The sequence below is a fragment of the Podarcis tiliguerta genome (assembly GCF_965153285.1).
Source record: "Podarcis tiliguerta genome assembly, chromosome: 6".
Lineage (NCBI taxonomy): Eukaryota > Metazoa > Chordata > Lepidosauria > Squamata > Lacertidae > Podarcis > Podarcis tiliguerta.
Window position 1 is genome coordinate 72829007 of NC_139539.1, and position 15809 is coordinate 72844815.

Genomic DNA, 15809 nt, shown 5'->3' on the forward strand with positions numbered 1-15809 from the left:
CCCCGCTTAGCAGCCCCCTCCCCAGACGCTTGTTTTCATAGTATCACAAGGCTTGTTCACATCTGCCTAACACAGGGCCATCCAGAAACACAAGGACTTTCATCTTTTGTTGTATCTTTGCATTTTGCAAAATAGCACTTGTGGGAGAATCTCCCCCTCCCATCTCCCCCCACATTTCAGTGTTTTGAATGAGAAGAGGGACTGCAATTCATAGTTTTCCTCAGCTTGTCACTATATCAAGAAATAATTCTATATAAAGGTATGGTGCAAAAAGCTTCTTAAACATTTAGTAATATAAATGAATCTTAACCCAAAGGCTGATGCCATGGAAAAGATTGAAGTGGGTGAGGGAAGAGGGAATACTGTCATATCCAAGGTATCTCAGCTGGCTAGAAAGGATGTGGATGGTGCTGTGATCTAAAACACTGCGCCTCTTGGGCTCGCTGATCAGAAGGTCGGCGGTTCGAATATGCTTGATAGTAGTGAGCTCCTGTTGCACTTTCCCAGCTTCTGCCAACCTAGCAGTTCGGAAGCACACCAGTGGCAAGTAGATAAATAGGTACCGCTGTGGTGGGAACAACATTTCCATGCTCTCTGGCTTCTGTCACGGTGTTTCATTGCGCCAGAAGCGGTTTAGTCATGCTGGCCACATGACCCAGAAAGCTGTCTGTGGACAAATGCAAATGCCTGCTCCCTTGGCCTGAAAGCAAGATGAATGCCACACCCCATAGTCACCTTTGACTGGACCTAACAATCCGGGAGTCCTTTAACTTCTTCTTTTTTTAGCTTACATGGCTGTGTTGGAAATCTAACATGAATGGAAAATCAAAGGGAATAATCTTGTTTTAAAGAACATTGGATGCAAGCATTAAATTATTTAGCAGATTTTTAAAAACAAAAAAAACTTGTGTCCCCTCTCCCCAGGCTAAATCACTGAAAAAAACAATTCAGTCTAATACTCTATTATATATTTGTTTTCAGGCTGAACCCAAGTAGTCTCCCTGCACGGTTGCTGAAACAGAGGTGTCTGCTAATGCAGGCAGAAAAGGAATTTTTGCTGACTTCCCCTCCCCAATGCAGGCCCCCAGCACACCTCCAAAATTTATTCTGTGGGGTGGGGTTGTGACATCCTCCAGATATGTTTTTTTGGGGGGGGATTCTGGAGACAGCAAGAGGGATGGACAATTGGAAAAATTGCCCCCCTTGTCCTCTTCCCTCCTTAGTGAATGCTTCCACCTGCTTGAAAAGCCCTTGCAGATCACCAGTGGGATTGTAGCATTACAATTTCGTCCTTCCCTTCCCTTTATCCTTGAGCTCAGGGCAGCACACATGGCTCTCCTCCCATTTAATCTTCACAACAACTTTTTGAGACACGTTTATGTAGTGCGTGCCTGGTGGTCAGTCTGTGAACTCCATGGTTGAGTGGGTGTTTGGACACAGCCCTGAGTCTAATGCATGGGCTCTCCAGCTTTTTTGGGGGGGGAGGGGCATGGATGAATACAGTTGGAATTTTGATAGTGCGCCTTGGGTGCTGTTACAAAATGAGTGCCCTGGATGCATAGCTGTCAACTTTCAGATTTGAAAAGAAGGGATCAGCAGCCTCGAAAATAAGGGATCAGCAGCCTCACCTGTCCCGGGGACAGTCTACGGGATATCTAACCATCTGGGATAGCAGCAGGAACCAGCAGGAAATGGCGCTGGAATAAGGGAATTTCCCGCAAAAAAAGGGAAGGTTGACAGCTATGCCTGGATGAGGGGTCATGCTCATTCACAAAATGGCTGCCGATGTGGAAGTAACCAGCCACAAAACACCCATTTCATAGATGGCAAAGTGATGCTGAGATACAAGTGACTCACTCCCCCCCCAAAAAAAAAACTAAATGCAAATGGGGTCTGAGCCCCAAAACACAAAACCATTCATTTCATCCTCTAGTCGTCTTTTCCAACATCCATTTCTAGATGCATATAAGGCATCAAGTTCATTTTCTGGGGTGAGAAGGCTGACGAAGGAGATAAGTGGCAAAACTTGCATCTGGGTGTCATCTAAAAATATTGACGAACAGAATCCTGCATCAAGTGGCAGTGTGGCCCATACAGGAACTGGAAGCTTGCCTTCTACCTCAGGAATGCTCTCTGAAACCCTTCATTTGAGAGGAAGGGTGAGGGGGGAATATAAATTTAATGAGTAAAGTAAGTAAATTATTCCCACCCATGTCCTGTCATTTGCAGCCTGATCTTCAGCATGTTTAATCGAAAGTCCTGTTCGTTTTGGAAGCCATTTTTAGCGCTGCAGCCTATAAATTAGAAAGAAATGAAAAGGGTGTAATCCACTCCCTATATTCTATTGAAGGGCACAGCTAAGTGCCAATGATTTGCTTAACTGTGCCTGGAGAACACCCAATGAATTTGGAATGCTTTGCCTGCTCCCAGCCACCGTAAACATTTAGCAGATGTTATCCAAATTTCCCTTCCCTGTTAATGTGACCCAGCAACGTAGGTCATTTACTAGGAGAATCTGAACAAAAATATTGACAGACTGCTCAACCCCACAGCTGTGTAACCCGTGATTCAAAAACTTGACAAATTAGTTATAACTATGTATAAAAGGGAATTACTTGTATCTCACTTGGTTTCAGTCAAAGGATCTACTTCCAAATGAGTAAAGTGGTCAGAACCCTGTATGATTTTCATAATGATGTTGCTGTTTTCAAAGGGATGCACCACAATTTAAAAATAAAACAAAATGGCAAGGTATGATTTTTTAAAAGAAAAAATGTAGCAGCTCTTAAGTCTGTTTTTAAATAGTTTATAGATTTTGATCAGGTTTTATGTATAATTTTATCTGTATACCATTAGGAGATTATTGTTTTTTACTTTGAAGTTTCTAAATGAAATAGTGAATTTTGTTCCCTCCATGTGGACAACTACCCTATTGCATGTCTAGCTAATGGTATACAGTGGTACTTTGCTTTAAGAACAGCTTCGTTTATGAAGTAGGTGTTTTGGTTTGTAAACTTTGCCTTGGAAGCAGAACATGTTTCGCTTCCTGTTGAGTTTGTTCCATTTGTAAATTAAGTCCCCCGCTGCTATGGGAAAGCACGTCTTGATTTAAGAACGGGCTTCCAGAACGGATTAAGTTCGTAAACCAAGGTACCACTGTAGATTAGATATTTTGGATATGGATAAGATGTAGATGGGGACACGGGTGGCGCTGTGGGACGTGGGTGGTGCTGTGGGTAAAACCTCAGCGCCTAGGATTTGCCGATCGCATGGTCGGCGGTTCGAATCCCCGCGGCGGGGTGAGCTCCCGTCGTTCGGTCCCAGCTCCTGCCCACCTAGCAGTTCGAAAGCACCCTTAAGGGCAAGTAGATAAATAGGGACCGCTTTATAGCGGGAAGGTAAACGGCGTTTCCGTGTGCTGCTCTGGTGCCGGTTCGCCGGAGCAGCTTTGTCACGCTGCCCACATGACCCGGAAGTGTCTTCGGACAGCGCTGGCTCCCGGCCTCTAGAGTGAGATGAGCGCACAACCCTAGAGTCTGTCAAGACTGGCCTGTACGGGCAGGGGTACCTTTATACCTTTACCTAAGATGTAGATGGGATTTTGAATGTTGCTTTCTAGAAGCATGCCAAAAAGGTTGACTCGGGGGAAGGAGAGGGGAAGTTCTGAAGAACCTTGAAGAATCTTGCACAGCCCTGCTAACGAGATAGGTCCATGCCTTAAATCTTATACAAACTTACTTGGGAATAAGCCCCACTGGACTAAATAGTGCTTACCTCTGAGCAGAAATTTACAAGGACAGAACTGTGTTTTCAGTCAAAAGATATAGGACGAGACTCAATTACATCTTCTTGCTTGCACAAAACGAACACTGCTTGTGCAACAGGACTTTGGGTTTCTTCTTTCCAGACCCTATACTTCCCCCCTTGAAAGAATCTGCTCTGGAGAGTCCTCCCCCCCCCCCCTTCCAGAGCAGTTTTTCGGGGGGTTGTGCGGGGCTGGAGTGGAGATTGTCTCCATCAGTGCAGTTTGTGACTTGCGCTTATCGAATTTGCTTCATTGTTCTTGTTGCTGACAGAAGTTCTTTCTCTGCATCACTTTTTCATCATAGGTTAGTTAGAATTTAAGTGTATTAAAGAGTTTAATAAAAGCTCTCATACGCCTTGTGCTGTTTTAGGTGCTGTCAGACATCCTGCTGTGAATTGCTTCTACTTAACTTTTGTGCTACCTGGTGGTGATTATTTTTTTATTTTAATTGGTAATAATAGCAGCTTATTTTTTGTTGTGGGTTTGTTGATTCTTTTGCCTTGTTAATAGTGTGTCCATGCAATGTCTTAAGCTTCAGCAATTGTTTGTATCGAACTCTGATGTCATTTCATCCAGCAAGTATTACCATAGTTTGGAGGGAAAGGTTTGTAATATAGTACAGTGAATTGTGGAAAACCTTTGGTGGGGGGAAGAAAAGGAATCGAACTTCTCATGTGAAAACCCAGCGCAGCAAACGTGACACATTGTTTTTCATTAATTTCCATGATTCATTTGGTATTCCCTTGCAACCTGACAAACTGTACTGTGGAACAGTAATAAAAACTTTGGATATAAAACAGCATTAGCTGATTAATATAGGTATAAGGATGCTTTTGCCTTCAAACTAATGTTCCTGGGGACATTGAGGATAGTGTAAAAAATAGTCTGCTAAAACGTGTGTGTGTTTTCACATCATATTCCCCATAGTAGAATTGGATCGATAAGTAGTCACTATCTGCTGCTGTCTGTCTCTTCCAAGAGTCTTTCATTGGTTGCTTACTTGATCGCTCTCTGCAGACTTTCTGCAATTATGTTTGAAAAATGTACATGTGTCTTCTGGTGGTAACAAAAATGTTCTAGTCTATAACCGCCTTTAAGTCAGTTCATCTACCTATTCAGGTGCCACCAGTATACAAACATGTAAATAAAGCTTGTTCTCTCCCTTCCACCACCACACACATTTGCAAACACACACACACACACACACACACACAGAGAGAGAGAGAGAGAGAGAGAGAGAGAGAGAGAGAGAGAGAGCGCGAACTAATTGATACAAAATTATTAAGAGTGTAGCATCAGTTTAGGATTATTGTGTATGACACCAAACTATTTTGGTGTACAAGATAGGAAATCCAATACTTTTAAACAGTGCTTTTTTCTTTAAAAAACGGTTTAGGGGTACTCTCATTTTCCTTCACATATTGAAATACTGCCCCTCAATGAGGCCAAACATAGATTCACAAAATGTTTAGCGGTATCTGTACTCCTGCATATCCCCAGGAAAAAAAGCACTGCTTTTAAATATTTTTTTAGGAAACCAGAACAGATTCAATTCCATTCTGGCCTTTTTAAATCACTCAGTTTTTTTGTAACACAAAACAAACAAAACAAAAAAACAGTGCCTTTTAGCCACCAAACGGAATGTGTTGTAGGCACTGGAATACAAGAGTTGATAATTTTCAGCAGAACTGAAAAATCCATGAGCTGCTTTTTGACTCCCGGAGGAGAACATTCCCATCACTCTGTGTTAAAGGGCTAGCTTGGTTCCATTGTTTACTTTTACCTCTGAGATATGCATTCCGGCTCCATTATTGATTCTGAGCCGATACAGCCTGAGCTGCAGAAAAACCCTCTTGCGAGGCAAGCAGCGTGTTACATGCAGCCAAGCCCTCTCCTGAGGAGGAGACGCAGCATCGGGAGGCCTGTGTTTTGAATGGAAGAGATACAGGAAGTGCCTTACTATTTCCACCACCCTTTAGTGTCACTCCTCACAAAATTATCCCCATGCAGCTACTGGAATTTGAGGTTCACGTTCAGTAAGCATGCACCTGCAGTCCCGCAGTGGGGAAACCAGTTTGGGGAGAGGCCATTTTTTAGAAGAAAGCGCAGAGGCAGGAGAAGGGTTAAACACCTTCCTCTACTGCCCAGTTGCCCACCCCAATGCTTCACTAGGCATGTGTGTTTTATACATGTAAATCATATGCATCATGTACACATAAACTGAGGCAGACCACATATTTATCATTCCATTTATTGTTTGTTTTTAAATTAGAAACGTATACGTATAATAGAAACAGCTACGTAAATTAGTAAGTTATATAATTACATAACTTTGTTATAGATATATACTACACACAGCGGATTTGTGCTTGTGTAAAGAAGGCAGCTTGCCGTTTTAAAGAATGAAAATTCTACCCCCTCGTTATTGCAGCATTAAGGCAGGACGTGTGATCGGGGCAGCGAGGAGAAATCTCACCAATTATAAACAAAGTGGTAAGAATCTGAACAGCATGCAGCAGTTTTGAATCTCACCACTGTGTAAAAAGGTGCAGACATGCCTAGCGTTCCTTTCTTTCTGTCAGCACAGTCCACAGAACCCTCTGGTGTATAGCGGAGAGCAGGAAATGAGTCTCTGCCCTCACAAGCCCATACCCTCCAACATTTCTCTGATGAAAATATGCTAGTCCTATTCAGTAATAATAATAATAATAAATTAATAATACCTCACCTATCTGACCTCGCCCATCTGCCCTAACCACTCTGGGCAGCTTCCAACATATATAAAGACATAATGAGCATTAAACAACTTCCCTATACAGAGCTGCCTTCAGATGTCTTCTAAAGGTTGTATAGTTACTTATCTCCTTGGCTCGGGGGTTGCATAGCTCCATAGCCTCCAACATTTCTCTGATGAAAATAAGAATTTCCTACCACACCCTCCAAGATTTTCCGATGAAAATAGGGACATCCTAAGGAAAAGGGGGACATTCTGGGATCAAATCAGAAACCGGGATGGTTCTGTAAATCCAGGACAATAGGGACACTTGGAAGGTCTGCAAGCCCCGCCCCCCCCAGGAATGTCACATGTGAACACGCCCATTAGCATGCGCCTCTGTCCAAGTTGCCCATCCTTGATTGTGTCAAATGGAATCTGAATATAGCGAGTTTGTGCCCAGGGATGAACACTCACATGAGACCGATATCAGTGAAGATTCTGCATGTTATTCATTTGCGAGCCTAAAGCTTTTGCCCATACCTGCCTGGGGGTGAAGAGGGGGTGCTGTATGCACAGTGTATTTGTGTGTGTGTGTACTGTCCCTATCTAGGACCCCTTCGTGAGATTGTGGGTTGTTATAAAATGTACTTTTTGCAAAGCGCCAAGCTATTTTCAGTAGCAACTTTTAAACAAAGGATGCTAAAATGATTGCGAGGTGAGTTTTAAAATGATTTAATCTGTGTGTGCCTTCGTGGGCTGTGTGTTACGTTTGCTGGGAGTGAGTGCTGTGTTTTAAGATTTTGTCTTTTTCAGCTAGTAAACACAGCCATTAGAGAGAGTGAGAGAAAGAAAGAAAGAGAGAGAGAGATCAACAGCAATTTATTCCAGTTAACTCTTTAGCTTTGGCAGTTTTAGTGTGTTCACTGCTGGCGTTGGAGACGGTGCCAGAAAAATCCAACTCCTGATGCAAAAGGATTTAAAAATAAGTCAAGCCCTGCCAAAAATACATAATTCTTTTTTGTACTCTCCAGTTTGTTTTACTTACAACAACGGCCTGGTCATACCCTACAGCATGCATTCATTACAGTGATCTTTGACTGGCAGATGCAAAGTAATAGGATGCATATTTTAGTGCTTATTATAATACCCCTGTCCAAAAACAACTTGACAAATTTGTGATTTCGACAGTCTCTCATTTTGCTGGCTGCAGTGCTCTGTGATTGCCTGGTCCACGTGGCTCCCAGATTATGCATAGCACCAATACTTCTCATTAAAATGGCCACAGTTCACCAGTTTCGGTAGCTTGGAACGAACTTGGAATGAATTATTATACAACAAAGAGGCTGCTGTCATGCAGAACAAAAGACAAGCAAAAGAGAGCTTTGGCTTAATGAGGCTAAGTGAGTGGCTCCCTTGCATCACCAGCTACTTGACGGCCTTTGAGCATGGATTTTTTTCTCCCCTACTCCACACACCAAAACCTTTGCCCTATTATTTTGTGTTTATGCACCTTGAGGCTAATATACATTTTAATATGCTGCGCGTTGGGAGGGGAACTGGTGGAATCAGCCATTAGATTACAACATGTGCATTCCCTGTTAAATTAATGACAGCCGAACACAGAGATAAATTTAGGTTTTCATATTTAATTACAGTGCACTGCAGTACGTTTAGCAAGGATAAATTGCACTATTATTATGTTTCAATTTTTTTGACATCTTTTCCTATTAACGACGAACCCTTACCCCCTTCTACCTCTTGCCATACATAACATCTCTGTATGTTCCATCAACCCCTTCGCACTAAGTGTGGCTTCACTCGATACATTCCCCCCCCCCCCACATATTTTTCATGGCTTAGGGTTAGATGAATAGATGGGATGCTGCAAGGAAAGAGCCTTGGGTTTTTGCGTCGTCAGGAAGAGCAGCAGCGAGGTAAACGACGAGGAAACAAATGACTTGTCGTGGCAAGCCTTCAGATCCCAATTTTTGTGTTTGCATTTGTTGAAGTCGTTTGCTAAAGTCGTTTGATCACAGACACAGGTAGGTAGGCTTGGTCTGCTTTCCCTCCAGAAACTAGGTTCATGGTGATAAATGCTGGCTCATGGTGTGTATGGTCATGTGGAAAAATTCTGGGGGTAAATCAGCCGATTTGTGGCCCTTTTCTATTATTTTTTGATTCATTTATTTGCATGACCCTTAATTCTGAAGCACTAAGGCAGTTCCTGAAACAACAAGCTCATAATGTGAGCTTTAACTCCTCCTAATACTCACCTTGAATGTGGTTGGCTCTGTGGTCTAACCACTGAGCCTAGGGCTTGCTGATCGGAAGGTCGGCGGTTCGAATCCCTGCAACGGGGTGAGCTCCTGTTGCTTGGTTCCTGCTCCTGCCGACCTAACAGTTCGAAAGCACACCAATGCAAGTAGATAAATAGGTACCGCTCTGGCGGGAAGGTAAACGGCATTTCCATGCACTGCTCTGGTTTCGCCAGAAGCGGCTTAGTCATGCTGGCCACATGACCCGGAAAAAACTGTCTGTGGACAAACATCAGCTCCCTCAGCCTGTAAAGCGAGATGAGCGCTGCAACCTCAGAGTCATCTGCGACTGGACTTAACTGTCAGGGGTCCTTTACCTTTTTAATACTCACCTTTATTGTGGCAGGGGTGCTGCCAGTCACCACCAAAGCTCTTTACCCCCTTACACGTTATCATAACATATTTGGGAGGCCCATAGGTCAGTGGTAGGGCAACTGCTTTGCATGCAGAAGGTCCCAGCTTCCGTCCCCAGCATTTCCTGGTAGGGCTGGGCGAGGCTCCCTGTCTAAAACCCCAGAGGGCTGGTTAGTGTAGACAGTACTATGCCAGGTGGGCCGTTGATCTGACTTTGCTTCTATGGTCCTGTAAGACTGTGTCGTACAATCCTGTGCCGCTCTGAGTTGATGTCCTGTTTTTCTGCCTTTGTGGTCAGCATTCGTCAGGCAAGACTGCCTGCTGCCAGAACTTGGTTCTTTGTGATTTACTTTTGTTTTGCTCAGCTGGGACCATCTGCTATTTGGCGGCTTCTCACCTTCATCTATTAGTAGCCACCTGGTCACCTAGGCTGATGCTGAAACTCACCTAGCTGATGCTGAAACCCAGCCACATGGAGAGAGGGCTGGGACAGTGGGTCTTGCCTCTTCAGCTTGGCTTGAGCCAATTGCCATTTGGCCTCTCCTCTCCTCTGCTGCCATTCCACATGGCCATTTAATACTTCTATAACTTTTTGAAGAATTTGTGCCTGAAGTTGCTGGCTTTCCCATTCTCCCCCTTTCCACATTTTTTTCTTTTGAGTTGTCTTTTAGATTACAAGCCAGGAATGTTGTGTATGGGTTTTTGGGGGGCGGGGAGTACAGTGCCTAGCAAAATATAGGTATATGGTGATGATGATGATGAGTTTGGATTTGATATCCCGCTTTATCACTACCCGAAGGAGTCTCAAAGCAGCTAACATTCTCCTTTCCCTTCCTCCCCCACAACAAACCCTCTGTGAGGTGAGTGGGGCTGAGAGACTTCAGAGAAGTGTGACTAGCCCAAGGTCACCCAGCAGCTGCATGTGGAGGAGCAGGGAAGCGAACCTGGTTCACCAGATTACGAGTCCACCGCTCTGAACCACTACACCACACTGGCTCCTATTGAGCCTCTGAAACTGTAACTCCTTACTTTTTAATGGTCCGTCAGTTTTGCATTATAATTTACAGAGCAATGGCCTGGGACCACAATTAGGGCGGGCAGGGCATCCTTGGTGGCAGCCCCCACATCCAAGTAGAAACATTTAAGATGCTTTTGCTTGGCCAGGCACCATAGAACAGTTGTTTCTGGATCTAGGAGTCTTAGTAGGCCACAAATTTAATGTGAGTCAGCAATGTGATGCAACAGTAAAAAATAAAAAAGCTAATGGCTTGAAGTTACAAGAAAGGAGATTTTGACTAAATATCAGGAAGAGCTTTTTGACACTGAGAGCTGTTTGACAGTGGAGCAGTCTCCCTCGGGAAGTGGCAGACTCTTTTTTTGGGGGGAACGTTTTTTAAGCAGAGGCTGAACGACCATCTGTCATGGATGCTTTAGCTGAGTTTCCTGCGTTTCAGGGCATTGGTCTAGATGACCCTTGGAGTACCTTCCAACTCTACCATTCTATGATAATATGATCCTATAGATTTTTTTTTGCTGCTGTTTAATGTGTTGTTGTTGTTTTTGATGGTGTGGTTTTTAATTGATTTCTTATCATTGTATGGTGTTCTGTGCATTGTTGTAAGCCAACTACAGCCTGAAAAGCTGGTGGGATATTTTATATATAATTGAACATGAAAGTATGACATAGTCATGTAGCTTCATAGTCTGTGAGATGGGAAAATTCTCGGCACATATAATAGAAGGAGCCATGTTCAAGTGGAGTATTTGGTGGCAGAAAATGGGAGGCCTTTGCAAGCATGATGCTCTGGATTGCAGGTATAACTAGGTTATGGGGCTCTGGCCATAATGGAGCTTTCTTCTAAGTGAATAGAGCTCAAGAAAGTCAAAAGCAATAAGTCACCTTTTATTACTTCTGTAGTAAATTAAAGTAGAAGTAGTGGCTAATATAAATATCATTATTAAATTTATATACTGCCCTTCATCTAAAGACCAAAGGGCAGTATAAAAACACAAAATGCATAGCATGACATTAAAACAACAATTCTTAATGTTGCAGCACAACTATATATGTATTTAAGTAGTGATTTTTTTTTATATAAATAGATTTGGTAGATAGGTAGATATAAACAACAACACACAATAGCAATATCATATATCATATCATAATAGCATTATATCTTGGGTGAGGCCACCTGAGAACCTACTGTAAACAAATTTTCTCTAGGCAACTGCAGTGTAGTTCCTGAGTAGGATCTGCTCTCAATTTGATCCAAACAGTGCAAAATTCAAATGAGGTTAAATTTCTCCACCTGTCCCACTGGGGCAGGTTCTTGCCATGCTTATTTGGGAAATATGCCAAACTATTAGTATCTGTGTAGATCTTAGCCTTTACTGAACCCTGAGAGTACTTTCAGGTTGTTTTGAAATGGAAACTGTTCTTTTCCAACTGCTCTGGAACTTGAAAAGCCCAGTTTCTTGTGTCACATAATTAAAGATATATTCCCCTCCAAAAAAAGGGTTTAAGCAAGCAATAACTTGAAGGAGTAGATTTTTCCAACTCCTACTGTGACTATAAAGAGGTAGAAGATATTATGCTACAGGCTTTTCCCTAGATTATTCCTTATTGGACAGTTGTTTCATGACAAAAGACCCTATGATTTGATGACCGGAGGGGTCATGACAAGAATAATAATCACTGTTTTAAAGGGAGCCTGGATCTTAGTGATAAAGCATTCATCATAGCAGTCAGCCGGAATTTGCTGGTGGAAGAATTTTCTTCAATGGCAGAGAAGGGCAGTTCTTTAAATTCAGAGCAAGCTTTCTGTATCTTTCTCTCTCCCCATACCTCAACTTTTGTTATGTCTAAAGCACTGTAGAATATTTGAATTTCACTAGTGAAATGCATATTCAAAACTGTCCATTTCATAAATGCATTGCAGTTACTTATGATATAATTGTTTAACTGCACTTGTAATATGGAAAGTACTTAGCATCATTTCGTTTTGTTTCCCGTGCAACAAACACCCTTTTGAAATGGACCAATTTTTTACTTTCATTTTAGGGATGGAGACTAAATGAACACTAAGATAATGGCCAAATGGCAACTAGGGTCTAGTTGCTTAGTTTTTTTTCTCCTTTTATTTAGTAACGTTTCTTAGAAGTGCTACTTTAATGTATGTTACAGTATATATTCACTCTTACTTTGACTAGCATTCTTATTTCATTGGTAATTTAGGGTTGTCTCCAGACCGTTTATGGGAGGAATTCAGTCACGCACCAGGAAGTTAGGTTTGCACAATTAAAGCGGATTTAACGTGTTATGTTGCAACAAATCCACTTTTTAAAAATACTGACTTTATATGATTAGGAAAAGGATGGGAAATGCACTAAACCCAAAAGACAGATGGGGAAACTGAAAACCTCTACATAAAAAAATCAGGATGGATGTTATTTCTCATATAACATCCCCACAAATAAATAGGAACAAATGCTCAATAAAACACAGACACCATATAACCTCTGCATAAGCTTTGTGCAAGCAAATCTGTATGAATGCTCAATAAAGAGGTCATATTGGGCAGGCAGTCCTCAATTGGAAAATCACTGAAGGGGGGGGGAGCACCAATAACTATGAAACACAATAGATGCAGAGTTTTTTCTTTTCCATTGTGACAAATCTGCAAAAAATAGCTGCATTCATTGTGTTCATTTATGGCTCACTCTGTTGTCAACTAGTTATTAAGCAGAAAGGAGTTCAGAACAGACTGGGAAACAGAAGTTCTTGTTTAGAAAGAATGGTTTTAATCTACTTGTTTAGAAAGAATGATTTTAATCAAGGCTGTGTCACCATCTTAGTCATTACTCACGTGGGTTTTAGTTGATTCATTAATTAATTAATTTGCATTTGCATATAAGTGAAGCAGTAGTTCTGAAGCAAACAAAAAATAATATTTTTTTACATCAGGGATCAGGAATCTGTCGCCCTTCAGATTTTGGACTCTGACTCCCATCTTTCCCCCACCTTCCATGGTCTACTATGATGAGAGTTGCAGTTCAGCAACATCTCGAAGCCCAAAGATGCTGCATCCTTGTTTTAAGTTCAGCATGTTTATTTCAGCAGACACCATCTTACAAGATGGGTTATCCTAAGTGTTCTTAGAAGGTGAAGTTTGCCATCTGCTGTTTTCAGGTGACCTTTTTAGTTGATCAGAAGTTTTGGACGTCAATTAATTTAAACCATTACGCAACTGAACATTTTGATTATCTATGAGAGCTGTGACAAGAAGTTAACTTTCTTGTCATGCACTATCTAATATTTCTTTTGATTGTGCATGTCCAATCTTTATTCTTCATGATAATGATTTGCTGTCTGGTACATGCATACGTCAATTAGCAGGCATCTTCCAACAGTGGTGTAGCATTGGGGGGGGGTGGCACAGGTGTGGTTGCCCCAGGAGCAAAATGGTTAGGTGCACAAAATTTCAACACTCAGTGCATCCTCAGTACAGTTGCATGCTTCCATTGCTGGGCTCTGATGAAAGCAGCTTCTCCATGCAATCCAGGAAGTGACCCCTCCAGACAACAGAATGACTCCTCTTTTCTTATCTCTGCAGATGGGATCTCCTGTTAGGCAGTTGAATGCACATGCATATTCTGTCCCTTTCCCTCCCTCCACGTGGCCCTCCAACCCATGCTATGCCACTGTCTTCCACCAAAACAGATGTGCACATTGACAGCATATTCCCATTCCCTCACAGGCAGTTAACCTGGTGCATCCTGTACTCCAGCTCTTATACATGGACTGAAGAAACTCCTGCAGGCTTGTGAGTGGCCAGTTCAGGCACATCCAGGCTGCAAAATTTCGGTTGCCTTTTTGAAGGGGCTAACTTCTTGCATTGCCCGGTTTACTAAAAAATAATAATTAACACTAACAGTAGCCCTTCCGCCCCAGTAAGTGTAGGATTTCAGCCTCTGCCTAATCAACAACTCAGGCACATGTTACAGCAGTGCAGTAGCCAAAAAGATTCTGGGAAGCATCCTATTAATTTCTTGGAATCTTACTCATTCTCACTGCACTTCTGTATTTTGAAAACTGACGCTTAAAATAATTATGCCTCATCCCTGCTGACCTTATTTGCCCTTTATTCAGATCAGCAGTAGACCATTTTTAATGAAGAAAGCTCCGTGATACGCTGTGCTTTGCATCTGAGATTTTGATTGTCATATTCGTTAGAGATTTTCATGTAATTCATTGTGTAACTCGGTGACTATAAGCCATGCCTTGCATCTTCCTTCTTACATATATCATTTTCCACAATCTGCCCCTTTAACAACTGGGAATTATTTAGGAACGCTGCTCAACGCACCATATGTATGGAGATCCCCCACCAATGGTACATTGTTTTACAGTTTGTAAATAGCAAGCGGTATTTTACTTCAGCGAAATTTAGCGTTACTTTAGGAATCCAGTATATAAGGTGCTGATTTCTAACAATCCAGTTATGCAGATGTAATGGGGTGTCACTCTGTGTGTGCTGCATCATGGCAGGTAACAAAAGAAGAGCACTGTTTGGGGGGGGGGGATAAGTAAAGAATAAGCTTTAAAACCAAAAGCAGACATTCTAACAAAACTAAGACAGCCACAGTTGTAACCTAAGCAAGGAGTGGCTAAATTGTAGCCTTTCAGATGTTAGTAGACTACAGCTCCCATCACCCCTGATCCTGCATTGGCCGTGCTAGCTTGGGCTAATTGGAATCCAACAACATCTGGAGGGTCACAAAGAGGGATGAGGAAAAAAATTAAATCAGTTCTCATTTAAAGGCGAACCTAGCTAATTTGCATGTTCCAAAGCAATACAAGAACTGAAACAGAGCCATCCTTTGACATTCTCAGTCCTCGGAAATTTGAAATGTGGTTCTCCAGCCCAGTTATGTGTACAAAAATCCATAAATGGTAGGGTAACATGTGCCTAAAAAATGCATTCATTAGTAAAATACCATACCAGAAAAGCAGCATACTAGATAAAATTGCTTTGTAAATAGGTGTATGTTAGTCAAAAAACACATTCCAAGCTTTGTATATTAGAAATACACACTAAAATACTGATGACTTTTCATAGGACAAAAAAAGAATCATTTGCAAATGCATGTGGATGCCAACGTTGTTACCTTTTAATGCTAGTCATAAAAATTTTTCTTACTGAACCATTTGCCACAGTGTTCCTGGTTTTCTATCTGCTGGTTTTTTTGTGGTCTTTGTTGGTGTATCCAGGCACATGTATATTATATAATTTGTTCTTGTTGTAAACCACCCTGGAATTAATTTTGATGAAAGGTGTCCTAATAATATATTTAATGAGTAGATAGATGCTAATATTAATTTGAAGGATCTATTGGTCTTTTATTATTATTTGTTCATTATTTGAACATTCATTTAATTTTATTTAATGGGGTGGGCGTAATGGTGAATAGTTTTATTGGATTTGGATATAACAGACCCACCAGGTCTCCTGTGTACCCATAAAGCTGACTGTGTGACATCACAGGGTAGTAAGAAATTACTAACTTCCTTCACAGACTTCCTGAGAGGTTCAATAAGGGCGTGTACAAATGTGCAATT

General features: G+C 41.8%; 1 protein-coding gene and 1 long non-coding RNA gene across 4 annotated transcripts in view; one reads left to right on the plus strand and one right to left on the minus strand.

Annotated features, from left to right (window-relative positions):
• The window catches only part of DPYD (dihydropyrimidine dehydrogenase), a 498994-nt gene that overhangs the window by 441050 nt on the left and 42135 nt on the right, over positions 1-15809 (plus strand). The window lies entirely within an intron of this gene.
• Positions 12969-15809, minus strand: part of LOC310679613 — a 46330-nt gene continuing 43489 nt past the window's right edge. The window contains exon 8 of the long non-coding RNA XR_014512396.1: positions 12969-13813. This is a non-coding gene — a long non-coding RNA (uncharacterized lncRNA). The remainder of the gene's footprint in view (positions 13814-15809) is intronic.